Source organism: Leuresthes tenuis, unplaced genomic scaffold (assembly GCF_036924035.1).
Source record: "Leuresthes tenuis unplaced genomic scaffold, fLeuTen1.0.hap1 SCAF_56, whole genome shotgun sequence".
NCBI classification, from domain to species: domain Eukaryota; kingdom Metazoa; phylum Chordata; class Actinopteri; order Atheriniformes; family Atherinopsidae; genus Leuresthes; species Leuresthes tenuis.
In genome coordinates this window covers 271,615-295,180 of record NW_027325410.1, presented here as the reverse complement: position 1 = coordinate 295,180, position 23,566 = coordinate 271,615, and the positions used below count along the sequence as shown (strand labels likewise).

Here is a 23,566-nt window from a genome sequence, read left to right as displayed (position 1 = left end):
TTTTTTTCACCGCATTTTATACATTATGGTTGGAAATTTTCAACCACTCTCATCCGAAGACCTCTCCTCCCGCTTTTGTTAATATATTTGAACTTTAGTCGGACATTCAAACCTTCTTGCAGCTGAACCACCTCCGCTCCCTGTTTTGATCATATATGGTCTGGCAATACTACCTTTTCTTACCCGTTTGTGAGTAATTATGGCTGGACATTCACACCTACTTGCAGCCGAACACCACCTCTCTCGCTTTTGATGATGTATGGACCGGCATTCTTACCTTTTCTAACACATTTTTCAGCAATTATGGTCGGAGATTCACACCTACTCACAGCCGAACAACTCCGCTCCCGCATTTGATGGTGTATAGTCGGGCATTCTCACCCTTTCTCATCAGCTTTTTGCAAATTATGATCTGACATTCACACCTACTTGCAGTCGAACAGCTCTGCTCCCGCTTTTGATTATGTATGGTTGGATATTCGAACCTTTTCTTAACTGCTTTTTACAAACTTTGGTTGGACGTTCACACCTTCTTGTAGCCGAACACATGCACTCCTGCTTTTGATGATGTATGGTTGGGCATTCGCACCTTTTTTTTACCCATTTTTCAGGTATTATGGGTGGACATTCACACCTTCTTGCAGCTGAACACCTCCTCTCCCACTTATGATCATGTGTGGTTTGATTTTCGAAAATTTTCTTTCATGTTTTCTAGCAATTATTGATGGACATTTAGACCTTCTTGCAGCTGAACACCACCTCTCCAGATTTTGATGATGTATGGACCGGCATTTTTACCTTTTCTAACACATTTTTCAGCAATTATGGTTGGAGATTCACACCTACTTGCAGCCGAACAACTCCGCTACCGCATTTGATGGTGTATAGTCGGGCATTCTCACCCTTTCTCATCAGCTTTTTACAAATTATGATCTGACATTCACACCTACTTCCAGTCGAACAGCTCTGCTCCCGCTTTTGATTATGTTTGGTTAGATATTCGAAACTTTTCTTAACTGCTTTTTACAAACTTTGATCGGACGTTCACAATATCTTGCAGCCGAACACCTCCGCTTCCGCTTTTGATGGTGTATATTCGGGCATACGAACCTTTTCTTACCCGCTTTTTACAAACCAAGGTTGGACTTTCACACCTTCTCTTAGCTGAACAACTCCGCTCCCTCTTTTGATTGTGTACAGTCGGGTAATTTAACCTTTTCTTACCCGCTTTTTACCATCTATGGTCGGACATTCACACCGTCTTACAGCGGAACACCTCCGCTCCCTCTTTTGATGATGTATGGTTAGGCATTCGCACCTTTTCTTACCCATTTTTCAGTAATTATGGGTAGACATTCACACCTTCTTGCAGCTGAACACCTCCTCTCCCGCTTATGATCATGTGCAGTTTGATATTCGAAAATTTTCTTTCATGTTTTCTAGCAATTATTGATGGACATTCAGACCGTCTTGCAGCTGAACACCTCCGCTCCCACTTTTGATGGTGTATAGTCGGGCTTTCGAGCCTTTTCTTCCCCGGTTTTTACAAATTATGGTTGGACATTCAGACCTTCTTGCAGCCGAAAACTTCCACTCCCTCTTTTGATCATACATTGTCGGGCATTCGCACCTTTTCTTACCCGCTTTTTACAAACCATGGTCGGACTTTAACACCTTTTAGTAGCCGAACAACTCCGCTCCCGCTATTGATTGTGTACAGTCGGGTATTTTAACCTTTTCTTACCCGCTTTTTACCAACTATGGTTGGACATTCACACCTTCTTACAGCAGAACACCTCCGCTCCCTGTTTTGATTATATATGGTTTGACATTCGCACCTTCTCTCACCCGCCTTTTACTATGGTCGGCCATTCACAGCTTCCTCTCCACCATACTTGTATGGTGGGATATTCACACCCACTTGCATCCGAAGACCTCCGCCCCCACTTTTGTTGATATTTAGTCGGTCATTCGCACCTTACCCGCTTTTGGCAAACTATGGCCTTCTTGCAGCCAAACACCTCTGATCTCGCTTTTGATGATGTAAGGTTGGGCATTCAGACCTTGCTTCACCTGCTTTTCACCAAATATAGTCGGACATCCACACCTTCTTGCAGCCGAACACTTCCGCTTTTAGTGTTCTATGAGGCATTCACATATTTTATTTCACCGTATTTTATAGATTATGGTTGGAAATTCTCACCCACTCTCATCCGAAGACCTCTCCTCCCGCTTTTGTTAATATATAGTCGGGCATTCGAACCTTTTCTTACCCGCTTTTTACAAATTATGGTCGAACATTCACACCTACTTGCAGCTGAATACTTCCGCTCCACCTTTTAGGTATGTATGGTTGGCATTTGCACCTCTTTTTATACTGATTGCTGAAGATTAAGTTGTTCTTTCTCAAACTACAAATTTTTTTTAATTGTTGAAACTTGATTTGAAGTGGATAAATAAGGAGGACAAACAGTTTTAAGTCAGGCTGATAGAAGGAATTAATTTTATAGCAAAATCTGTATTTCGTCATATGTCGAGAGATGCTTATTGCTGAAGAAGTTCTTTCTCATTCTACAAAGTACAACGTTGTTTATCGTTGAAACTTGATTAGACATGAATAAATATGAAGGACAAAGCAGTCTTAACTTGGTTTGAGTTAATGAATTCGTTTTATAGGAGAATCCGAATTCGTGCATAACTCACAAAATAGAGCTTATTTTCGGATTCCTGAAGAATGAGTCTGGTTCTTTCTCATAATACAAAGTTTGTTGTTTATTGTTGAAACTTCATCAGAAGTGAAGAAATAAATGAATGCCTATCAACAAATGTGGGATCTAAACTCTAGTGCTTCCTCTAAAATAATTTCCTTTCTCAATTTAGAAATGTGTGTGTGTAAGTCACAACACCCGTGACACCAAAACGGCTTTCTTTTCTCTACACTCTGCACTATGAGCACACACACCAAATCAGAAAGGCTTTTTTCTCTCTTTTCTACATTATGGACTGTGGGGACACAAAACCGCTCTCTCTCTTTTTTTTTTTTATCGTGTGCCAGGGCGTTGTCTCACGTATTAGATTATGCTTAAGATACGAATGGGTTTATCAGTCACATCAGAATCCATACATACTGATCCTCCCGTAATAAAATGGTCGGATCTTATCAAACACACTTTGTTTCTTGTGACAATCAAGTCAGCGAAACAGCGTATACACGTCAAGACACTGAATCAAGTTTGCCACAAGAACTCATAAGTTTGGCAGTATTGCTCTGCCGTCAGCAATCATACACCCATTTTATTTTCGTGAGACATGTGCAAGCACCTGTTCATCTACTGTTCTATCACTATGAATTAGTGATCTATTATCAATAAGGATACTTCTACAACTACTATCAAAGTATGTCCGGACTTCTTATGTTGTCAGTTGCTATATATGAATAAGTGGGTAGCTACTGACAAGCATTAAGCATGTCACACAGCCCAAACATATAACATTTCAGGACACACCACACAGTTAACAACCACAGTGAAGCGTGTCAAAGCCCAAACATGTAACATTCAACAGGACACTTACACAACACATTCAAATCAAACAGTCAGACAACATACAAGAACATATACCCCAGCCGGCATTGCTCCCTGCCTATTTTCGTACAGCACACTATGTGTGCACACACCTTTATTCACAAACTCTTCAACTTATACTCTTTTACCGAAGCTGCTACAGCTCGATTGGCCGAATACCCTTTGATCCTATTTCGGTGAATTTGACATCTGCCTTACATATAACAGATTAGCGGTTTAGCAGTTTTAATTTAGTTTGAGTGAAGGAATTCATTTTATAGCAAAATCTGAAATCGTGAAGAACTCATTAAAGTAAGCTTATTCTCGGATTCCTGAAACTTTAGATTTGCTCTTTCTTTTACTGCAAAGTACAACGTTGTTTTTTTTGTTTAAATCTTTCTAGACATGGTAAATATTAAGGACAAAGCAGTTTTCACATAGTTTGAGTGAAGGAATTCATTTTATAGATAAAATCCCAAGAGTCTGCTGAGAAAAGAGAGTGAATGCGAAGTAGACTGTAACACAGCTATGGGAGCGAGCCGAGTGTGGGCTAACAGGGAGAATTGCTTGAAAGAAACGCGACACCGAATGAGCGATCAGAACAAAGCCTCAATACGGGATTCTCGTGGTGTTTTTGTTGCTGCCTTGTCTTTTGCACAGAGTAAAAGACAAGGCAGCTATCGAATAGGGCCCGATTGTTCCTAGTTGGTCAGCCGAGGAACAAGGGGGGGGGGGGGGAGCAAGCGTCTCAACCAAGCAAAGCTCACCATGGGGAAGGTGGCTATGCCAACTAGCCTGATGCCCTGCTCCCGCAGTGACGGATAATCGTACTCTGGTCCAGGCTCTCAGAGCTAACAAAGCTAATTTATGTGCAATTATTAATGACAGTAGAGGACAATCTCTCTCGTTGGAAGTCCTTACCTATATCACTTATGGGGAGAGTTACAACCATTAAAATGATGATACTACCAAAAGTTAACTATTTGTTCTCAATGATCCCCATAAAACCAACCTGCTACTTGGTTTAAGTCACTAGATTCATGCATCTCCAAATTTCTGTGGAAAAACAAACCACAGTTTGTTTAAAAACCCTACAGAAGACCAAGGACAGTGGTGGATTAGATTTACCTAATTTTCAGCACTATTCCTTAGCCAATAGGTTACGGTATATATCAAAATGGTTTAAACCTAGCCCAATAGATGAACATGGATAAATATAGAACAAGCATTGTGTGATAATCTGGAAATCTCTGACCTGCCACTTATTAGTCAAAACGTAAAAAATCACAAATGTTTCAAAAGCATTAACATCAGCACCTCTCTGACAGCCTGGTGGGAATTTCTTAAAATAACAAAGTCTTCACTTGTCCCGTGTAAGCTTACACCCATCTGGAACAATCCTGACATCCTGCAAAACAAAAAAATGCTAAACTTTACTCTGTGGAAGATCAAAGGAATCAAACATCTGGAACATATAATCCAAAATGGACATTTTATTTCATTTGATGAGCTCATATCACAACATGAGATAGGCAGCAATAAATTCCTAGAATATCAACAACTTAAGTCTATAATAACAAAGAAATATATCCTCCACCAACCAGACTTACAACTCCCGATTAGGGTAGTAGAATTTCTAAGCATCTGCACCCCAAAACTACTATCAAAAATATATAAATTATTGTCTAAGATAGATGACACAATGTCTCTACCGTCCTCAAAATGGGAGGCAGATTTATCCATCAGTTCTAGTCATAGCTTCTGGCCACATATATGTTTGAACACCTTCAGAATGACTCAAAATCCTAATTTAGAGCTCATACAATACAAAATTCTTCATAGAACACACTATACAGGACAAAGGATGTTCAGGATGGGTCTAACACACTCAAACATCTGCTCACATTGCACAGATAACACACCTGATGATTATGCACACGCTTTGTGGTTTCGTGCGCCTGTCCAGAGGTTCTGGCTTGAAGTCTGTGCGGACCTATCAACATGACTAAAGTGTAGCATTCCTGCATGCCCCACACTGTGCATACTGGGTGACTTAGACAACATCAATGTGGAATTTAGCTTAGCACACATGATCCTCACAGTGTTATGTATAGCAAAGAAAACTATTCTCATGAACTGGAAAGCGAAGAACAATCTGTGTATTAACCAGTTTAGAAATTTTCTTTTAGATTATATTAGCATGGAAACAATGTCTGCTTCCTCAAAACATCAATTGGCTGAATTTAATTCTCTCTGGTCCCTTCTGATTAGCTTGATCACATAGTGGTGGTGGTGGGTTGCTGTCCCGTCGCTCTGGGCGGTTGGGTGTGTGCTGGGGGGGGCTGTGTGGTTTCGGGCGTCTGGTGGTCTCTCGGGTCGTGGGGAAATACAGCAGCCCTGTATTATTGCTTCCTGTGAAATCAAGATACAATGTGCACATGCTGGTTACAAATAAGAAAATACAAACAACAAACAGTTTCTTCCATGGTTCACAGCATGTGTATGATCATCTTCATCGCTGGTCTCAGTAAGGATGTTTCAATCTTCGGTGTCAGAGGTTACTAGCACTTAACACACCGTTGGAGTACAGCTTTTACTGCTGACTCTTATCTTTGTCCTTCCGGGCGTGTTGGTTAGGCTGATGTATGTCAGGGTGGAAGTCATCTACTGGTTCTGGTACCTTCTTACAGTGACTGGCATGAATCCAGGTTGCTCTCTCTGCAACTTTAACAGCTGTGTGAGTGACCAGTAGCACCTGGAACGGGCCTTGCCAACGCTTGGACTTCCAATGTTTCCTGCGAAGTTCCTTCACCACCTGTCATCTGGTTGGAGTGGTGTGTTTTCTGTGGCTGGAAGGGCTGCTTTTACTGTCTGTGAAACTTGAGATAGAACAGTGGAAAGGTTTCGACAGTAAGACAACATAGCATCATCACAAACAGTTGTGGAAGGGAGGGGTCTGGTTACAGGTCCCAATCCCAGGTTAGGAGGTCTGCCAAATAAAATTTCAAATGGGCTGAGATTCACTTGAGCTCTGATTCTCATTCTCATGTAGGTAAGCACAATAGGTAATGCTTTTGTCCATGGCAGACCTGTTTCTTCACAACATTTGGCTAACTTGGACTTTAATGTACCATTTTCTCTTTCCACAGCACCTCCACTCTGTGGATGATAAGCACAATGTGTGCGCAAGGTTATTCCCAGGAATTTACCAACCTCAGTCAATGCAGTGTTTACAAAATGTGTGCCATTATCACTGCTGATCTTCTCTGGAATGCCCCATCTAGGAATGATTTCTGTTTAGCAGTGCTTTAGTCACTGCATTACTGTTTGCATGTTTTGCAGGGAAAACTTCAACCCATTTACTAAACACGTCCACTATTACTAGTGCATATTTCTTTCCTTCAGCTGGTGTGAGTTCAACAAAATCCATCATCAAATGTTCAAAAGGTTTCTCTGGTGGAGGGTGTGCAACTTGCGATGTGTGTAATGCCTTTCCTACATTATGTGTGGCACAAACCATACATGACTGACAGTATTTTTGCGCATATGAACTGAACCCTTTTGTGAACCACTGAGCAGTGAGTGCATTCAGCATCCCCCCTTTTGACACATGGTTCAAACCATGTGTCAATTTTGAAAAATGAGGAAAAAAATGTTTAGGTAGACAGGGTTTACCATCAGGTCCCATCCAAACACCATCCGTATGAGTTGCACCCACAGAGGACCAAATGCGTCCAGAGGACCAAATTTCATCTGCAGAGGCAAAAGTTTGCAAAGCATGGAGATCTGTGAGGGAGTCTTCTGCCTGCAAAGAGAGGGAAGCGAAAACAGGAAAAAAATTAGCTGCTTGCTTAGCTGCAGCATCAGCTCTGGCATTGCCACAAGCAACAGGATCGTCTGAGTTAGTGTGAGCCGCACACTTACAGACCGAGATTGCTGTAGGCAAAAGGATCGCATCAAGAAGATCAGAAACCTGCTTGGAGTTCAGAATAGTTTTACCATCTGATTTAAGGAAATGCCTGTGTTTTCACAGCGCACCAAAGTCATGAACAACACCAAAAGCATATCTGGAATCTGTGTAAATAGTGACAGACTTACCAGCTGCCAACTTACAAGCTTCAGTAAGTGCAATAAGCTCAGTAGTTTGAGCAGAGAAATGTTTAGGAAGAGAACCAGACAACAAAGTGTCATGTGAAGAACATACTGCAAACCAAACACAGTTAGTACCTGTGGCTGGATCACGCAAAGCTGATCCATCTACAAAAAGAATCATGTCAGAGTTTGGAAGAGGAGTCTCTAAAAGATCAGGTCGGGGTGTACAAACTTGTTCCAAAACAGCCACCTCATTCCGTGTCGTGTTTCTTTCAAGCAATTCTCCTGGTTAGCCCGCACTCGGCTCGCTCCCAGAGCCGTGTTAAAGTCTACTTCGCATTCCGCACCTCCGCCCACCCGCTGCACTGAGCACTCTTCAGTCCTTTTAAATGGTATAACTTTACACTACCACACGCTCCAGCGAGCACCATTCAAGCAACAACTTTGCACTCCAGCTTCGAACATCGGCACAGTCGCAACAAGTAAGGCGACTCTACTCAGAGAAGTCACTCTGCACAGTAACAAGATTTCTTTTGCACAGACAGAAAGGGCTTCATCCGCAAAGGTAAAGCCTGCCAACAATAGAAACAACTCATTAGTGCTGCTCAACGTTGTACTTTGCAGTAAAAGAAAGAGCAAATCTAAAGTTTCAGGAATCCGAGAATAAGCTTACTTTCATGAGTTCTACACAATTTCGGATTTTGACATAAAATGAATTCCTTCACTCAAACTAAGTTAAAACTGCTTTGTCCTTCATATTTATCCATGTCCAAATAGCTTTAAACAAAAAAGACCGTTGTACTTTGCAGGATAGGAAAGAACAACACTAAACCTTTTCAGGAATCCGAGAATAAGCGTCGTTTGACGAGTTCTACACAATATCGGATTTTGATATAAAATTAATTCCTTCACTCAAACCAAGTTAAAACTGCTTTGTCCTTCATATTTATCCATGTCTAAATACCTTTAAACAAAAACGAACGTAGTACTTTTCAGGATAGGAAACAACAACACTAATTTTTTTCAGGAATCCAAGAATAAGCTTCTTTTCACGAGTTCTACACAATTCCGGATTTTGATATAAAATTAATTCCTTCACTCAAACCAAGTTAAAACTGCTTTGTCCTTCATATTTATCCATGTCTAAATAGCTTTAAACAAAAAAGAACGTTGTACTTTGCAGGATAGGAAAGAACAACACTGAACCTTTAGGAATCCGAGAATAAGCTTATTTTCACGAGTTCTACACAATTTCAGATTTTGTTATAAAATGAATTCCTTCACTCAAACCAAGTTAAAACTGCTTTGTCCTTCATATTTTTGCATGTCTAAATAGGTTTCAGGCATAAAATTCCTCATATTACCCTGTATGTGAAAGAAGCATACTTGTGATGGAGCAATACACTCCTTTTGGGTAACCTAAACTGATGGTTGGGGAGGAAAGTTAGAAGAACAATCAACTATCAACCAAAGACAGATGACGTGATGAGCGGGCAATATAACTGTGTGTTTTTGCTTCAGTGGTCAGAGCAACTCTGTATTCTGTACTGTGTTGTTCTCTCTTTCAAGATATTATTATCAAAGCCTCTTATCTCCTCAGAAGAAAATAACTGACTCTGTGCGTTACTAAATTTCCACCACAATTTTGGCGTCACGAACAGGATCCCTCGACTGGTGTCTCTGGACCGGATCGCAGTGCATGGCCAGCCTGGACTGAAGTAGCTGTTCCAGCCTCATACCTCCAAGGGCTTTTCTGAGAGAGAGGACTGGCAGGTCCTTTTCTTGAATACCAGCGCTGGGATCATTTTTGAAATATGATAGTCTGAGACGATAGGACTGCTTTTTAGTTTTTATTTGAATAAAAGAGGGTTTCCCGGTTGTGTCATTAGTGAGACAGAGATTTCATGGGTAAGTGAAACTTTTGAAGCAGTCCGAAGAAGTGTGAAGTACTCCGAAGAAGTGTGAGTACAGATTAAGGTCCTCATTGGAGACGTCCTTTGAGTGAAGGAATATATTTCCCCATTCCAAGTCTGAGAATTGGAAACAGTAGGTCTCAGACTTTTGACCCTACCGGGGGACCTAAGCATGATGAAATGAAAAAGACATATGGTCCAGAGGTTTTCCACCAGAAGGTTCTTTTAGTATGTTAGAAATAAGAAAATTAGAAGAAAAGTTTTGCAAATATGAGAAAGAGATGAAGCAAAAAAAAAGAAAATTAAGTTTAAATAAGAAGTAAGAAAGGTATAGAATTTTGGAAAAAATAAAGTGTATTAAGAGAAAGAAAGGAAAATGTTAAACAAATGCCATGACGGAATGATGATAATAATTTAGTATTAGCTGTGCCGGATCCAGACCTGGACTCCTGCCCTCCACGACGCCTGCAACAACAACAGCCAGCCCTGCCACAAGCCTCTGGCTCTCGGGAAGAAGGGACTTCTTCCATCCTCCCTCGGGAAGAAATTCCATCATTCTCACAACATCAGCTACATAGGTCTGATGATGAGGAAAAGGAAGACGTTTGGTTCTCCAGCGTACCTGCCCAAGTACTTTTAACGCAAGTGACAAAAATCCTTTACCCACAATCTGGACTTCAGAGATCTAAACGTGAGAAAAAACAAAACCAGATTCAAACCATGCCTATGGTTAAAGTTGCAGTTCCCACTGGACCATTACTGGTTTATCGACCCTGGACTGAGACTGACATCATGGAAGCATAACAATGCTTACCAGATCCAGAGATTTCTGGACCCCATTTTGCTGACGAGTTGCGAGATTTCTGCGCACAATTCTGCCCGACTGGGGTTGAATTGCATCGCATATTGGCAAAAAAGTTCAAACCGTCCGACCTCTGCAAAATAGAGGCCAGTATGCTACAACTGGATTTGCGACCTACCAACAGTGAACGAGGACATAATGATAACGCTCAATATGAAGCAACCAACCAAAGACTGTGTCAAGCCATCACCACTCAATTTCCAACCAAAATCAATATGTCCCACATTTACACCTGCAAACAGAAACCCGGTGAAGGGACTGATGATTTTGTACACCGCCTCCTTGAGGAAGTCAGCAAGCACAGCGGTCATCAGAGACCAAGGGATTTGGGTAATGAATCAGGACCATGGGAGAGTATTGCATGCAATGCAATAATTAAAGGCCTCATGCCAGATGTCGCCACTGAAGTAAAGAACATTTACGTGGGATGGTGTGAGGGTCCTCGTTTGGCTGACGTTCGCCGATATGCTCGCCATGCTCATAACCAAGTTGAGACGCGTAAGACAACCAAAAGGGACAAGTGTGAAAAGGAGCTGCATTTGGCAGCCATGACCATGTATTACGCAGTTGGTGTAAACAGAGGACGAGGCCGAAGTCGAAGACGTGGACGTGTGGGATCAGAGCTATGATCCGAATATTTGTTTTTACTGTGGCCAGACTGGACACTGGAAGAAGGACTGTCCACAGCTGAAAAGTGATGAAATTTAGGAGGAAAGTTAGAAGAACAATCAACTATCAACCAAAGACAGATGACGTGATGAGCGGGCAACCAAAGAAATTGGGCAAAAGGCTGACTGAGGGTGGGAGGCAGGTTCTGGACGTCACGCGGCAGCGGAGCCTCCACTAATGGGTGATAGCACAAACACACTCACACATTTTTCCTGCTCTGTGTAGTGAAGAAACGCTTGCCGACTGTGATTCACGTAGTAAAGTTTTGCATGCTATTTCCGTCCTAGAGCAAAGATATTTCTCTCAGAATATGGGAACTTATGTTCATCAGTAGTGACGTCAGGGGAGTTTTATTGTCCTCCAAAGTTAAGTGGAAACCACGTTTACTGTATGTCTGCCTCAGGCCAGGTTGTGAAGGAGAAAATGACAATGCCCATTGCGTGTTGTCACTCCCGATGAGCTCTCCTTCAAACACTCATTTTTGTTATCAGAGTTGTGTCCCATTAACCTGATGGGCTGTGATCTCATGTGTAAATTAGGCATTATTTTAACTTCTACACCAGAGGGTGTTAAGGTTATGTTACAGCCTGACAAAGTTTTCACAGCAGTGCAGTTTGATTCATCGGCACTTACATATGCTTATGAGTGGAAACTTCCCAGCTCTCCTTTTTCACAACAACTAGTGGAAGAAGCAAAAGCGTTAGTTTCACCCCTTTCTGATTTCATGCAACCTACTGATTTGCACTGCACATCACACATTTCTTTGGGGCCTGACAATGAAGAAGAATGAGAAGAAGTGAAAAAATATGTGCGCCTACTTTATTGGCTGTGTCGCTCACTCCAGAGCACTTCGATTTTTTTAATGTTTGTGGTACTCGCCCTCACATTTCCTTGGCCAAACGTACACACTGGCAGTGACAAGGTGTGGGAGAGTTTGTTGCTACATGTCAGAAAGAAATGGAGTGGACTGTTTCACCTGCTGATCCAAATTTGATGTTTTCTGAACGATTGTCAGCATACAAAAAAATATTTTTGAGTACAATGCATTGTCAAAGAACTGTGGACTTAATTCCTACCACAGAATCACATTTTGAAGCATGTTTTTTATCTGAAACAGATTTGTCTTCGATACCCATGTTGGCTGAAGTGCCCAATGATCTTTGGGCTAAGAGCAAATATGATGTGGGGTTGATAAAAGGCTGTGAACCAGTAATTGTCACCCCTAAATCAGACTTTTGTCCATGTAAAAAACAATACCCTTTTAAGCCTGAAGCAATTAAAGGGATTAAACCTGTTTTTCAATCTTTTCAGAAAACAGGCGTTATTGTTCCTTTTGAAAATTCACCTGTGCTTACTCCATTGTTTCCTGTTAAAAAGATTAAAGATGCTGGCCAGCCAGATGAATGGCGTTTTGTACAGGACCTCCAAGCGGTGAATGCTGCAGTTCAGCCACATGCTCCTACTGTGCCCAACCCACACACTATTTTGTCTCAAATTACATCAGATGCACAGTTTTTCTCAGTGGTTGACTTGTCGCCAGTGCACCCTGATAGCCCATTTTGGTTTGCTTTTTAGTTTGAAGGGAGATCTTGGACTTTTACCCGGTTATGCCAGGGGTACTGTGAAAGTCCCACTATTTACAATGCTGCCCTCAAAGCTAGTCTGGATTAACTTCAATCAACCACAGGCTCTGCTCTTTTGCAGTATGTGGATGACATCCTTTTATGTAGTCCATCTAAACAACAGTGTGAAAAAGACCAAATGACTCAAATAACTTTCTTGCTTTCAAAATTTTTCCTCTAGTGACGCTGACTTAGAGAGGGATGAAGATAATCATGTTTAATTGTTCATGTTTTGATAGTTTATCATTGGACCCTTTATTACTATGATGCCTGCATTTTAAACTCACGTTGTGTGCAAATGCAGGCTGATGTTTTACAGATAAAGTTATTATTTTCCTTGTTTCTTTTGGGTTGATTAATATAATGGTATTATTATAATCAAAAGGGAGGAATGTAATGGAAAATAATTCTTATATGCATTGTATTGAGTGTTACTGTGTATAACCTGCAAATGACCGAGCTGCAAGGTACCACCCTGCCCTGTTTTCTTAAATTCCTCTTTACAATGGTGGGCTTGTTATAATGAGATAGGTGCACTTTAGGGGGGACAGGGTTAGGCTGGTATTTACGAGTGTGTCTGGGTAACCTCAACTGATGGTTGGGGAGGAAAGTTAGAAGAACAATCAATTATACCCAAAAACAGATGACGTGATGAGCGGGCAATATAACTGTGTGTTTTTGCTTCAGTGGTCAGAGCAACTCTGTATTCTGTACTGTGTTGTTCTCTCTTGCAAGATATTATTATTAAAGCCTCTTATCTCCTCACAAGAAAATAACTGACTCCCCAAATGCAAGTGTCAGGACAAATGATCAAACTTCTCCAAGCTTCAGTCTGCAGAGAAGTACAAGACAGGGTTGCTCACTTTCTCCCTCACTTTTTGCTATTTTCATCAAACCTTTAGCAGCTGCTATCAGACAAGATAGAAATATTAAAGACATCCAACCCCAAAATATTGAGCATAAAATAAGTCTTTATGCTGATGATGTATTACTTTTCCTTCAGAACTCACAGACGTCTCTCACTCACACGATCACACTCATAAATAAATTCTCAGCACTTTCTGACTACTCTATCAATTGGTCTAAGACCACAGTTCTGCCCATTAACTGTAGGGTCCAGAATATACCTGCGATCACTTTACAGTCAGGAAATATTAGATATTTAGGCATAAACATTTCCTCCAGGCTCTCAGAGCTAACAAAGCTAATTTATGTGCAATTATTAAAGACAGTAGAGGACAATCTCTCTCGTTGGAAGTCCTTACCTATATCACTTATGGGGAGAGTTACAACCATTAAAATGATGATACTACCAAAAGTTAACTATTTGTTCTCAATGATCCCCATAAAACCAACCTGCTACTTGGTTTAAGTCACTAGATTCATGCATCTCCAAATTTCTGTGGAAAAACAAACCACCGCGTATTAGTTTAAAAACCCTACAGAAGACCAAGGACAGTGGTGGATTAGATTTACCTAATTTTCAGCACTATTCCTTAAACCTAGCCCAATAGATGAACATGGATAAATATAGAACAAGCATTGTGTGATAATCTGGAAATCTCTGACCTGCCACTTATTAGTCATAACGTAAAAAATCACAAATGTTTCAAAAGCATTAACATCAGCACCTCTCTGACAGCCTGGTGGGAATTTCTTAAAATAACAAAGTCTTCACTTGTCCCGTGTAAGCTTACACCAATCTGGAACAATCCTGACATCCTGCAAAACAAAAAAATGCTAAACTTTACTCTATGGAAGATCAAAGGAATCAAACATCTGGAACATATAATCCAAAATGGACATTTTATTTCATTTGATGAGCTCATATCACAACATGAGATAGGCAGCAATAAATTCCTAGAATATCAACAACTTAAGTCTATAATAACAAAGAAATATATCCTCCACCAACCAGACTTACAACTCCCAATTAGGGTAGCAGAATTTCTAAGCATCTGCACCCCAAAACTACTATCAAAAATATATAAATTATTGTCTAAGATAGATGACACAATGTCTCTACCGTCCTCAAAATGGGAGGCAGATTTATCCATCAGTTCTAGTCATAGCTTCTGGCCACAAATATGTTTGAACACCTTCAGAATGACTCAAAATCCTAATTTACAGCTCATACAATACAAAATTCTTCATAGAACACACTATACAGGACAAAGGATGTTCAGGATGGGTCTAACACACTCAAACATCTGCTCACATTGCACAGATAACACACCTGATGATTATGCACACGCTTTGTGGTTTTGTGCGCCTGTCCAGAAGTTCTGGCTTGAAGTCTGTGCGGACCTGTCAACATGGCTAAAGTGTAGCATTCCTGCATGCCCCACACTGTGCATACTGGGTGACTTAGACAACATCAACGTGGAATTTAACTTAGCACACATGATCCTCACAGTGTTATGTATAGCAAAGAAAACTATTCTCATGAACTGGAAAGCGAAGAACAATCTGTGTATTAACCAGTTTAGAAATCGCTCTGGGCGGTTGGGTGTGTGCTGGGGGGGGGCTGTGTGGCTTCGGGCGTCTGGTGGTCTCTCGGGTCGTGGGGACCGGGTTGGTCATTGTTGGGGGGGACTGTGTGTCGGGCTTGGAGGGCAGTTTTGGGGGCTTGCGGGTGGGGCTGTCTTGCGGTGTGGGGCGGGGTCCCTTAGGGGCCTTGGGGTGGTGGCTGCTGGCTCTGTACCGGGTGACCGGGCCGCTCTGGCGTGGGTGGTGGAGCTGGGCCTGGACCTGGTGGCTTGCCGCTGCCTTGCGCCCGGGGCGGGGCCCTGCCTGTGCCTGGGGGGTCTGGGTTGCCCTGGACATGCCACAGTATGCGTGGGTTGGTGCAGGTCCTGGTGCCGGCCTTGTTGCTCTGGGAACTCCAAGGTGTCCGCAGGTGGTTGTTTTTTTTAGGGTGTTGGGGCGTGCGGTGAGGAGGAGGGGGTCTGTATGGGGGTGTGCTTTTCCCCAGTTGGGGGGGGCCTGGGGGGGCCTGGTTGATGGTGGGTCTCAGGCCCGGGCTGCTGCGACTGGTGTAACCGGGTGATTTGTTTGTTTGTTTGTTTGATTTTTGTTGTTGTTTGTTTGTTTTTGTAGAGGTCCTCCGGGGTGGGGTTGGGTTGAGTGGGATGGGGCGGGATGGGTTCCTTCTGGGGGTACAGTAGCTCCCGGAATATGGTGACTGCAGGCCCCGAGCCTGGTGGACATCAGGCCCTCCTGCCCTGTGTTGGGTCCCAGGTAGCGGGGATGCCTATTGCAGCCAGTCTCTGGCTGCCCTCTCTGGGGTGGGAGGGACAAGGAGGATGAATTAATTATTCTGCTAGTTTATATATTGTAAACATAAACAATAAACATTTATAAAACTTCCCTTGGCAAAGCAAATCTGTTTGGCATAAAGGTATTCAGACTACAATTCTAGTGCAGCAAGTTCAAGAATGTGTGTGTGTATGGGTGTATGTGTGCGAACGTGTGTGAGTTTGTGTGTGTGAGAGTTTAAAGAACCTGTTATCCACAGGCAGGTCTTAACTAGTATGGCACGGGTCCAGCCTGTCTCATCTTTTTTGGAAGGTTCAGCGCTCGGCCGTAACCCTTCTGTCTGTTTGGACTCTCACATACATTCGGTTAATCATAGAAAAACGAGAACAAAACTTTTTAGCCCCTTAAATTCATAAAACAGACATGGTGCAGTTATTTCCATTCTAGAAAATAAGAGTAATCACCACCATTCCTATAAATTCTGGATATTCTAACAATCTGAATCTTTTTTAAATGTTCGATGAAGCCCTTTGCTGTTCTGTTTAGAGACTCAGCTGATCATAAACCAAGTTTTGCTCTTGAACCAAGCTTCTAAACTCTTCACCTTTTTCATTTCTCAGTTAGTATTCACTTTAAAACTGATTAAAAGAAAAATTAAATGAATGCCTATCAACAAATGTGGGATCTAAACTCTAGTGCTTCCTCTAAAATAATTTCCTTTCTCAATTCAGAAATGTGTGTGTGTAAGTCACAACACCCGTGACACCAAAACGGCTTTCTTTTCTCTCTTTTCTCTACACTCTGCACTGTGAGCACACACAACAAATCAGAAAGGCTTTTTTCTCTCTTTTCTACATTATGGACTGTGGGGACACAAAACCGCTCTCTCTTTTTTTTTTTTGATTGTGTGCCAGGGCGTTGTCTCACGTATTAGATTATGCTTAAGATACGAATGGGTTTATCAGTCACATCAGAATCCATACATACTGATCCTCCCGTAATAAAATGGTCGGATCTTATCAAACACACTTTGTTTCTTGTGAAAAGTCAGCCAAACAGCGTATACACGTCAAGACACTGAATCAAGTTTGCCACAAGAACTCATAAGTTTGGCAGTATTGCTCTGCCGTCAGCAATCATACACCCATTTTATTTTCATGAGACATGTGCAGGCACCTGTTCATCTACTGTTCTATCACTATGAATTAGTTTATCTATTATCAATAAGGATACTTCTACAACTACTATCAAAGTATGTCCGGACTTCTTATGTTGTCAGTTGCTATATATGAATAAGTGGGTTGCTACTGAAAAGCATTAAGCATGTCACACAGCCCAAACATATAACATTTCAGGACACACCACACAGTTAACAACCACAGTGAAGCATGTCAAAGCCCAAACATGTAACATTCAACAGGACACTTACACAACACATTCAAATCAAACAGTCAGACAACATACAAGAACCTATACCCCAGCCGGCATTGCTCCCTGCCTATTTTCCTACAACTCACTATGTGTGCGCACACCTTTATTCACAAACTCTTCAACTTATACTCTTTTACCGAAGCTGCTACAGCTCGATTGGCCAAATACCCTTAGATCCTATTTCGGTGAATTTGACATCTGCCTTGTATGTAACAGATTAGCGGTTTAGCAGTTTTAATTTAGTTTGAGTGAAGGAATTCATTTTATAGCAAAATCCGAAATCGTGAAGAACTCATGAAAGTAAGCTTATTCTCGGATTCCTGAAACTTTAGATTTGCTCTTTCTTTTACTGCAAAGTACAACGTTGAGCAGCACTAATGAGTTGTTTCTATTTTTGGCAGGCTTTACCTTTGCGAATGAAGCCCTTTCTGTCTGTGCAAAAGAAATCTTGTTACTGTGCAGAGTGACTTCTCTGAGTAGAGTCGCCTTACTTGTTGCGACTGTGCCGATGTTCGAAGCTGAAGTGCAAAGTTGTTGCTTGAATGGTGCTCGCTGGAGCGTGTGGTAGTGTAAAGTTATACCATTTAAAAGGGCTGAAGAGTGCTCAGTGCAGCGGGTGGGCGGAGGTGCAAAGTGACACTATGGCCATAAAAAGAACACCGCTACAAGTGCGCATTGTGCCAGGAAGGGCCCTCGGACGTGAACCAGTGGACAGTTATCGCTTCTCGGCCTTTTGGCTAAGATCAAGTGTAGTATCTGTTCTTATCAGTTTAATGTCTGATATGTCCTCTATGCGAGACTACATATTAAATGGATTTGTATCAATAGGAGTTGAAAAAGGAGCTTGCTCCGTTCACTCCAAGCATCGACCCGGTACTGCAGTGCCGCTGGGAACGGTGCGCTCTCCTCTGCTCTTGTGAAAAAGCAAACAGCGGTGCAGGATGGAAGTTTCAGGGAGCCTAAGATGAAACTTTCTTTTAATCTGCTGATAAAAGAGAGTGAATGCGAAGCAGACTTTAACACGGCTCTGGGAGCGAGCCGAGTGCGGGCTAACCGGGAGAATTGCTTGAAAGAAACGCGACACCGAATGAGCAGTCAGATCAAAGCCTCAATACGGTGTTCCCGTGTTGTTTGTGGCTGCCTTGTCTTTTGCACAGAGTAAAAGACAAGGCAGCCATCGAATAGGGCCCGATTGTTCCTACTTGGTCAGCCGAGGAGCAAGGGGGGGGAGCAAGCGTCTCAACCAAGCAAAGCTCACCATGGGGAAGGTGGCTATGCCAACTAGCCTGATGCCCTGCCCCGCAGTACACTGGTTTCTCTTCATAATGTACAAGTCTTTCGCCTTTTACTAAAGACTTCCGTGGAGAGCAGCACTAATGAATTGTTTCTATTTTTGGCAGGCTTTACCTTTGCGGGTGAAGCCCTTTCTGTCTGTGCAAAAGAAATCTTGTTACTGTGCAGAGTGACTTCTCTGAGTAGAGTCACCTTACTTGTTGCGACTGTGCCGATGTTGCTTGAATGGTGCTCGCTGGAGCGTGCGGTAGTGTAAAGTTATACCATTTAAAAGGGTTGAAGAGTGCTCAGTGCAGCGGGTGGGCGGAGGTGCAAAGTGACACTATGGCCATAAAAAGAACACCGCTACAAGTGCGCATTGTGCCAGGAAGGGCCCTCGGACGTGAACCAGTGGACAGTTATCGCTTCTCGGCCTTTTGGCTAAGATCAAGTGTAGTATCTGTACTTATCAGTTTAATATGTGATATGTCTATGCAAGGACTACATATTAAATGGATTTTTATCAATAGGAGTTGAAAAAGGAGCTTGCTCCGTTCACTCCAAGCGTCTACAAGAAGGTGTGAATGGCCGACCATTTTTTGTAAATAGCGGGTAAGAAAAGGTGCGAATGCCCGACAATACACCATCAAAAGCGGGAGCAGAGGGGTTCAGCTGCAAGAAGGTCTGAATTTCCATCAATAATTGCTAGAAAACATGAAAGAAAATTTTCGAATATCCAACCGCACATGATCATAAGTGGGAGAGGAGGTGTTCAGCTGCAAGAAGGTGTGAATGTCCACCCATAATTCCTGAAAAATGGGTAAAAAAAGGTGCGAATGCCCAACCATACATCATCAAAAGCATGTGTGAATGTCAGATCATAATTTGCAAAAACCTGATTGTGTGCAGCTGAACACCTCTGCTCCCGCTTTTGATGGTGTATAGTCGGGCTTTCGAGGCTTTTCTTCAACGGTGTTTACAAATTATGGTTGGAAATTCAGACCTTGCAGCCGAACACCTACGCTCCCTCTTTTGATCATACATTGTCGGGCATTCGCACCTTGTCTTACCCGCGTTTTACAAACCATGGTCGGACTTTCACACCTTCTTGTAGCTGAACAACTCCGCTCCCGTTATTGATTGTGTACAGTCGGGTATTTTAACCTTTTCTTACCCGCTTTTTACCAATTATGGTCAGACATTCACACCGTCTTACAGCGGAACACCTCCGCTCCCTCTTTTGATGATGTATGGTCCGGCATTCTTACCGTTTCTAACACATTTTTCAGCAATTATGGTAGGACATTCACACCTTCTTGCAGCTGAACACCTCCTCTCCCACTTATGATCATGTGCGGATTGATTTTCGAAAATTTTCTTTCATGTTTTCTATTAATTAAAAATGGACATTTAGACCTTCTTGCAGCTGAACACCTCCGCTCCCGCTTTTGATCATACATTGTCAGGCATTCGCACCTTGTCTTACCCGCTTTTTACAAAATTTAGTCGAACATTCACACCTTTTTGCAGCCGAACACAGTTTTTTGCAGCCGAATTTGGGCATTCGAACCTTTTCATACCCACTTTTTACCAACTATGGTCGGACATTCACACCGTCTTACAGCGGAACACCTCCGCTCCCTCTTTTGATGGTGTATGTTCGGGCATTCGAACCTTTTCTTACCCGCTTTTTACAAACTATGCTCGGACATTCAAACCTTCTTGTAGCCGAACACATCCACTCCTGCTTTTGATGATGTATGGTTGGGCATTCGAACCTACTTGTTGCCCGCTTTTCATTAATTATGGGTGGACATTCACACCTTGTCGCAGCCAAACACCTCCGCTCCCTGTTTTGATCATGTATGGTTGGACATTCGCACCTTTTCTCACCCGCTTTTTGCAAACTATGGTCGGCCATTCACAGCTTCCTCTCCACCATACTTGTATGGTGGGATATTCACACCCACTTGCATCTGAAGACCTCCGCCCCCACTTTTGTTGATATTTAGCCGATCATTCGCACCTTACCCGCTTTTGGCAAACTATGGCCTTCTTGCAGCCAAAAACCTCTGATCTCGCTTTTGATGATGTAAGGTTGGGCATTCAGACCTTGCTTCACCTGCTTTTCACCAAATATAGTCGGACATTCACACCTTCTTGCAGCCGAACACTTCCGCTCCACCTTTTAGTTTTCTATGGGGCATTCACACCTTTTTTTACACCGCATTTTATAAAAACACCACAGGAACACCGTATTGAGGCTTTGTTCTGACCGCTCATTCGGTGTCGCGTTTCTTTCAAGCAATTCTCCTGGTTAGCCCGCACTCGGCTCGCTCCCAGAGCCGTGTTAAAGTCTGCTTTGCATTCACTCTCTTTTCTCAGCAGATTAAAAGAAAGTTTCATCTTAGGCTCCCTGAAACTTCCATCCTGCACCGCTGTTTGCTTTTTCACAAGAGCAGAGGAGAGCGCACCGTTCCCAGCGGCACTGCAGTACCGGGTCGATGCTTGGAGTGAATGGAGCAAGCTCCTTTTTCAACTCCTATTGATAAAAATAAAACTTCTCTGAGTAGAGTCGCCTTACTTGTTGCGACTGTGCCGATGTTCGAAGCTGGAGTGCAAAGTTGTTGCTTGAATGGTGCTCGCTGAAGCGTGCGGTAGTGTAAAGTTATACCATTTAAAAGGGCTGAAGAGTGCTCAGTGCAGCGGGTGGGCGGAGGTGCAAAGTGACACTATGGCCATAAAAAGAACACCGCTACAAGTGCGCATTGTGCCAGGAAGGGCCCTCGGACGTGAACCAGTGGACAGTTATCGCTTCTCGGCCTTTTGGCTAAGATCAAGTGTAGTATCTGTACTTATCAGTTTAATGTCTGATGTGTCCTCTATGCAAGGACTACATATTAAATGGATTTGTATCAATAGGAGTTGAAAAAGGAGCTTGCTCCGTTCACTCCAAGCATCGACCCGGTACTGCAGTGCCGCTGGGAACGGTGCGCTCTCCTCTGCTCTTGTGAAAAAGCAAACAGCGGTGCAGGATGGAAGTTTCTTTTAATCTGCTGAGAAAAGAGAGTGAATGCGAAGCAGACTTTAACACGGCTCTGGGAGCGAGCCGTGTGCGGGCTAACCGGGAGAATTGCTTGAAAGAAATGCGACACCGAATGAGCGGTCAGAACAAAGCCTCAATACGGTGTTCCTGTGGTGTTTTTATAAAAAAAAAGGTGTGAATGCCCCATAGAAAACTAAAAGGTGGAGCGGAAGTGTTCGGCTGCAAGAAGGTGTGAATGTCCGACTATATTTGGTGAAAAGCAGGTGAAGCAAGGTCTGAATGCCCAACCTTACATCATCAAAAGCGAGATCAGAGGTTTTTGGCTGCAAGAAGGCCATAGTTTGCCAAAGGTGCGAATGACCGACTAAATATCAACAAAAGTGGGGGCGGAGGTCTTCGGATGCAAGTGGATGTGAATATCCCACCATACAAGTATGGTGGAGAGGAAGCTGTGAATGGCCGACCATAGTTTGCAAAAAGCGGGTGAGAAAAGGTGCGAATGTCCAACCATACATGATCAAAACAGGGAGCGGAGGTGTTTGGCTGCGACAAGGTGTGAATGTCCACCCATAATTAATGAAAAGCGGGCAACAAGTAGGTTCGAATGCCCAACCATACATCATCAAAAGCAGGAGTGGATGTGTTCGGCTACAAGAAGGTTTGAATGTCCGAGCATAGTTTGTAAAAAGCGGGTAAGAAAAGGTTCGAATGCCCGAACATACACCATCAAAAGAGGGAGCGGAGGTGTTCCGCTGTAAGACGGTGTGAATGTCCGACCATATTTGGTAAAAAGTGGGTATGAAAAGGTTCGAATGCCCAAATTCGGCTGCAAAAAACTGTGTTCGGCTGCAAAAAGGTGTGAATGTTTGACTAAAGTTTGTAAAAAGCGGGTAAGACAAGGTGCGAATGCCTGACAATGTATGATCAAAAGCGGAAGAAGAGGTGTTCAGCTGCAAGAAGGTCTAAATGTCCATCATTAATTGCTAGAAAACATGAAAGAAAATTTTCGAAAATCAATCCGCACATGATCATAAGTGGGAGAGGAGGTGTTCAGCTGCAAGAAGGTGTGAATGTCCTACCATAATTGCTGAAAAATGTGTTAGAAACGGTAAGAATGCCGGACCATACATCATCAAAAGCTAGAGAGGTGGTGTTCGGTTGCAAGTAAGTATGAGTGTCTGACTAAAGTTGAAATATATTGACAAAAGCGGGAGGAGAGGTCTTCGGATGAGTGGTTGAGAATTTTCAACTATAATCTATAAAATGCGGTGAAAAAAAAGGTGTGATAGAAACCTAAAAGGTGGAGCGGAAGTGTTGCAAGAAGGTGTGAATGTCCGTCTATAGTTGGTGAAAAGCAGGAAAAGCAAGGTCTTATTGCCCAATCTTACATCATCAAAAGCGAGATCAGAGGTGTTTGGCTGCAAGAAAACGGGTAAGGTGTGAATGACCGACTAAATATCAACAAAAGTGGGGGCGGAGGTCTTCGGATGCAAGTGGGTGTGAATATCCCACCATACAAGTATGGTGGAGAGGAAGCTGTGAATGGCCGACCATAGTTTGCAAAAAGCGGGTGAGAAAAGGTGCGAATGTCCAACCATACATGATCAAAACAGGGAGCGGAGGTGTTTGGCTGCGACAAGGTGTGAATGTCCACCCATAATTAATGAAAAGCGGGCAACAAGTAGGTTCGAATGCCCAACCATACATCATCAAAAGCAGGAGTGGATGTGTTCGGCTACAAGAAGGTTTGAATGTCCGAGCATAGTTTGTAAAAAGCGGGTAAGAAAAGGTTCGAATGCCCGAACATACACCATCAAAAGAGGGAGCGGAGGTGTTCC

The 23,566-nt window shown here is 42.7% G+C and overlaps 3 non-coding genes and 2 pseudogenes across 3 annotated transcripts; 4 read left to right on the top strand and 1 right to left on the bottom strand.

Annotated features, from left to right (window-relative positions):
* Positions 1–18,127: 18,127 nt before the first annotated feature.
* On the top strand, positions 18,128–18,317 carry LOC140285735 (U2 spliceosomal RNA). Its single transcript, XR_011910710.1, has one exon. It is a non-coding gene; the product is annotated as a U2 spliceosomal RNA (small nuclear RNA).
* A 397-nt stretch (positions 18,318–18,714) lies between these two features.
* Positions 18,715–18,828, top strand: LOC140285727 (U5 spliceosomal RNA). Its single transcript, XR_011910703.1, has one exon. It is a non-coding gene; the product is annotated as a U5 spliceosomal RNA (small nuclear RNA).
* A 275-nt stretch (positions 18,829–19,103) lies between these two features.
* On the top strand, positions 19,104–19,280 carry LOC140285752 (U2 spliceosomal RNA; annotated as a pseudogene).
* Positions 19,281–21,145: 1,865 nt separating this feature from the next.
* On the bottom strand, positions 21,146–21,310 carry LOC140285774 (U2 spliceosomal RNA; annotated as a pseudogene).
* Positions 21,311–21,492: 182 nt separating this feature from the next.
* Positions 21,493–21,683, top strand: LOC140285741 (U2 spliceosomal RNA). Its single transcript, XR_011910716.1, has one exon. It is a non-coding gene; the product is annotated as a U2 spliceosomal RNA (small nuclear RNA).
* Positions 21,684–23,566: the final 1,883 nt, after the last annotated feature.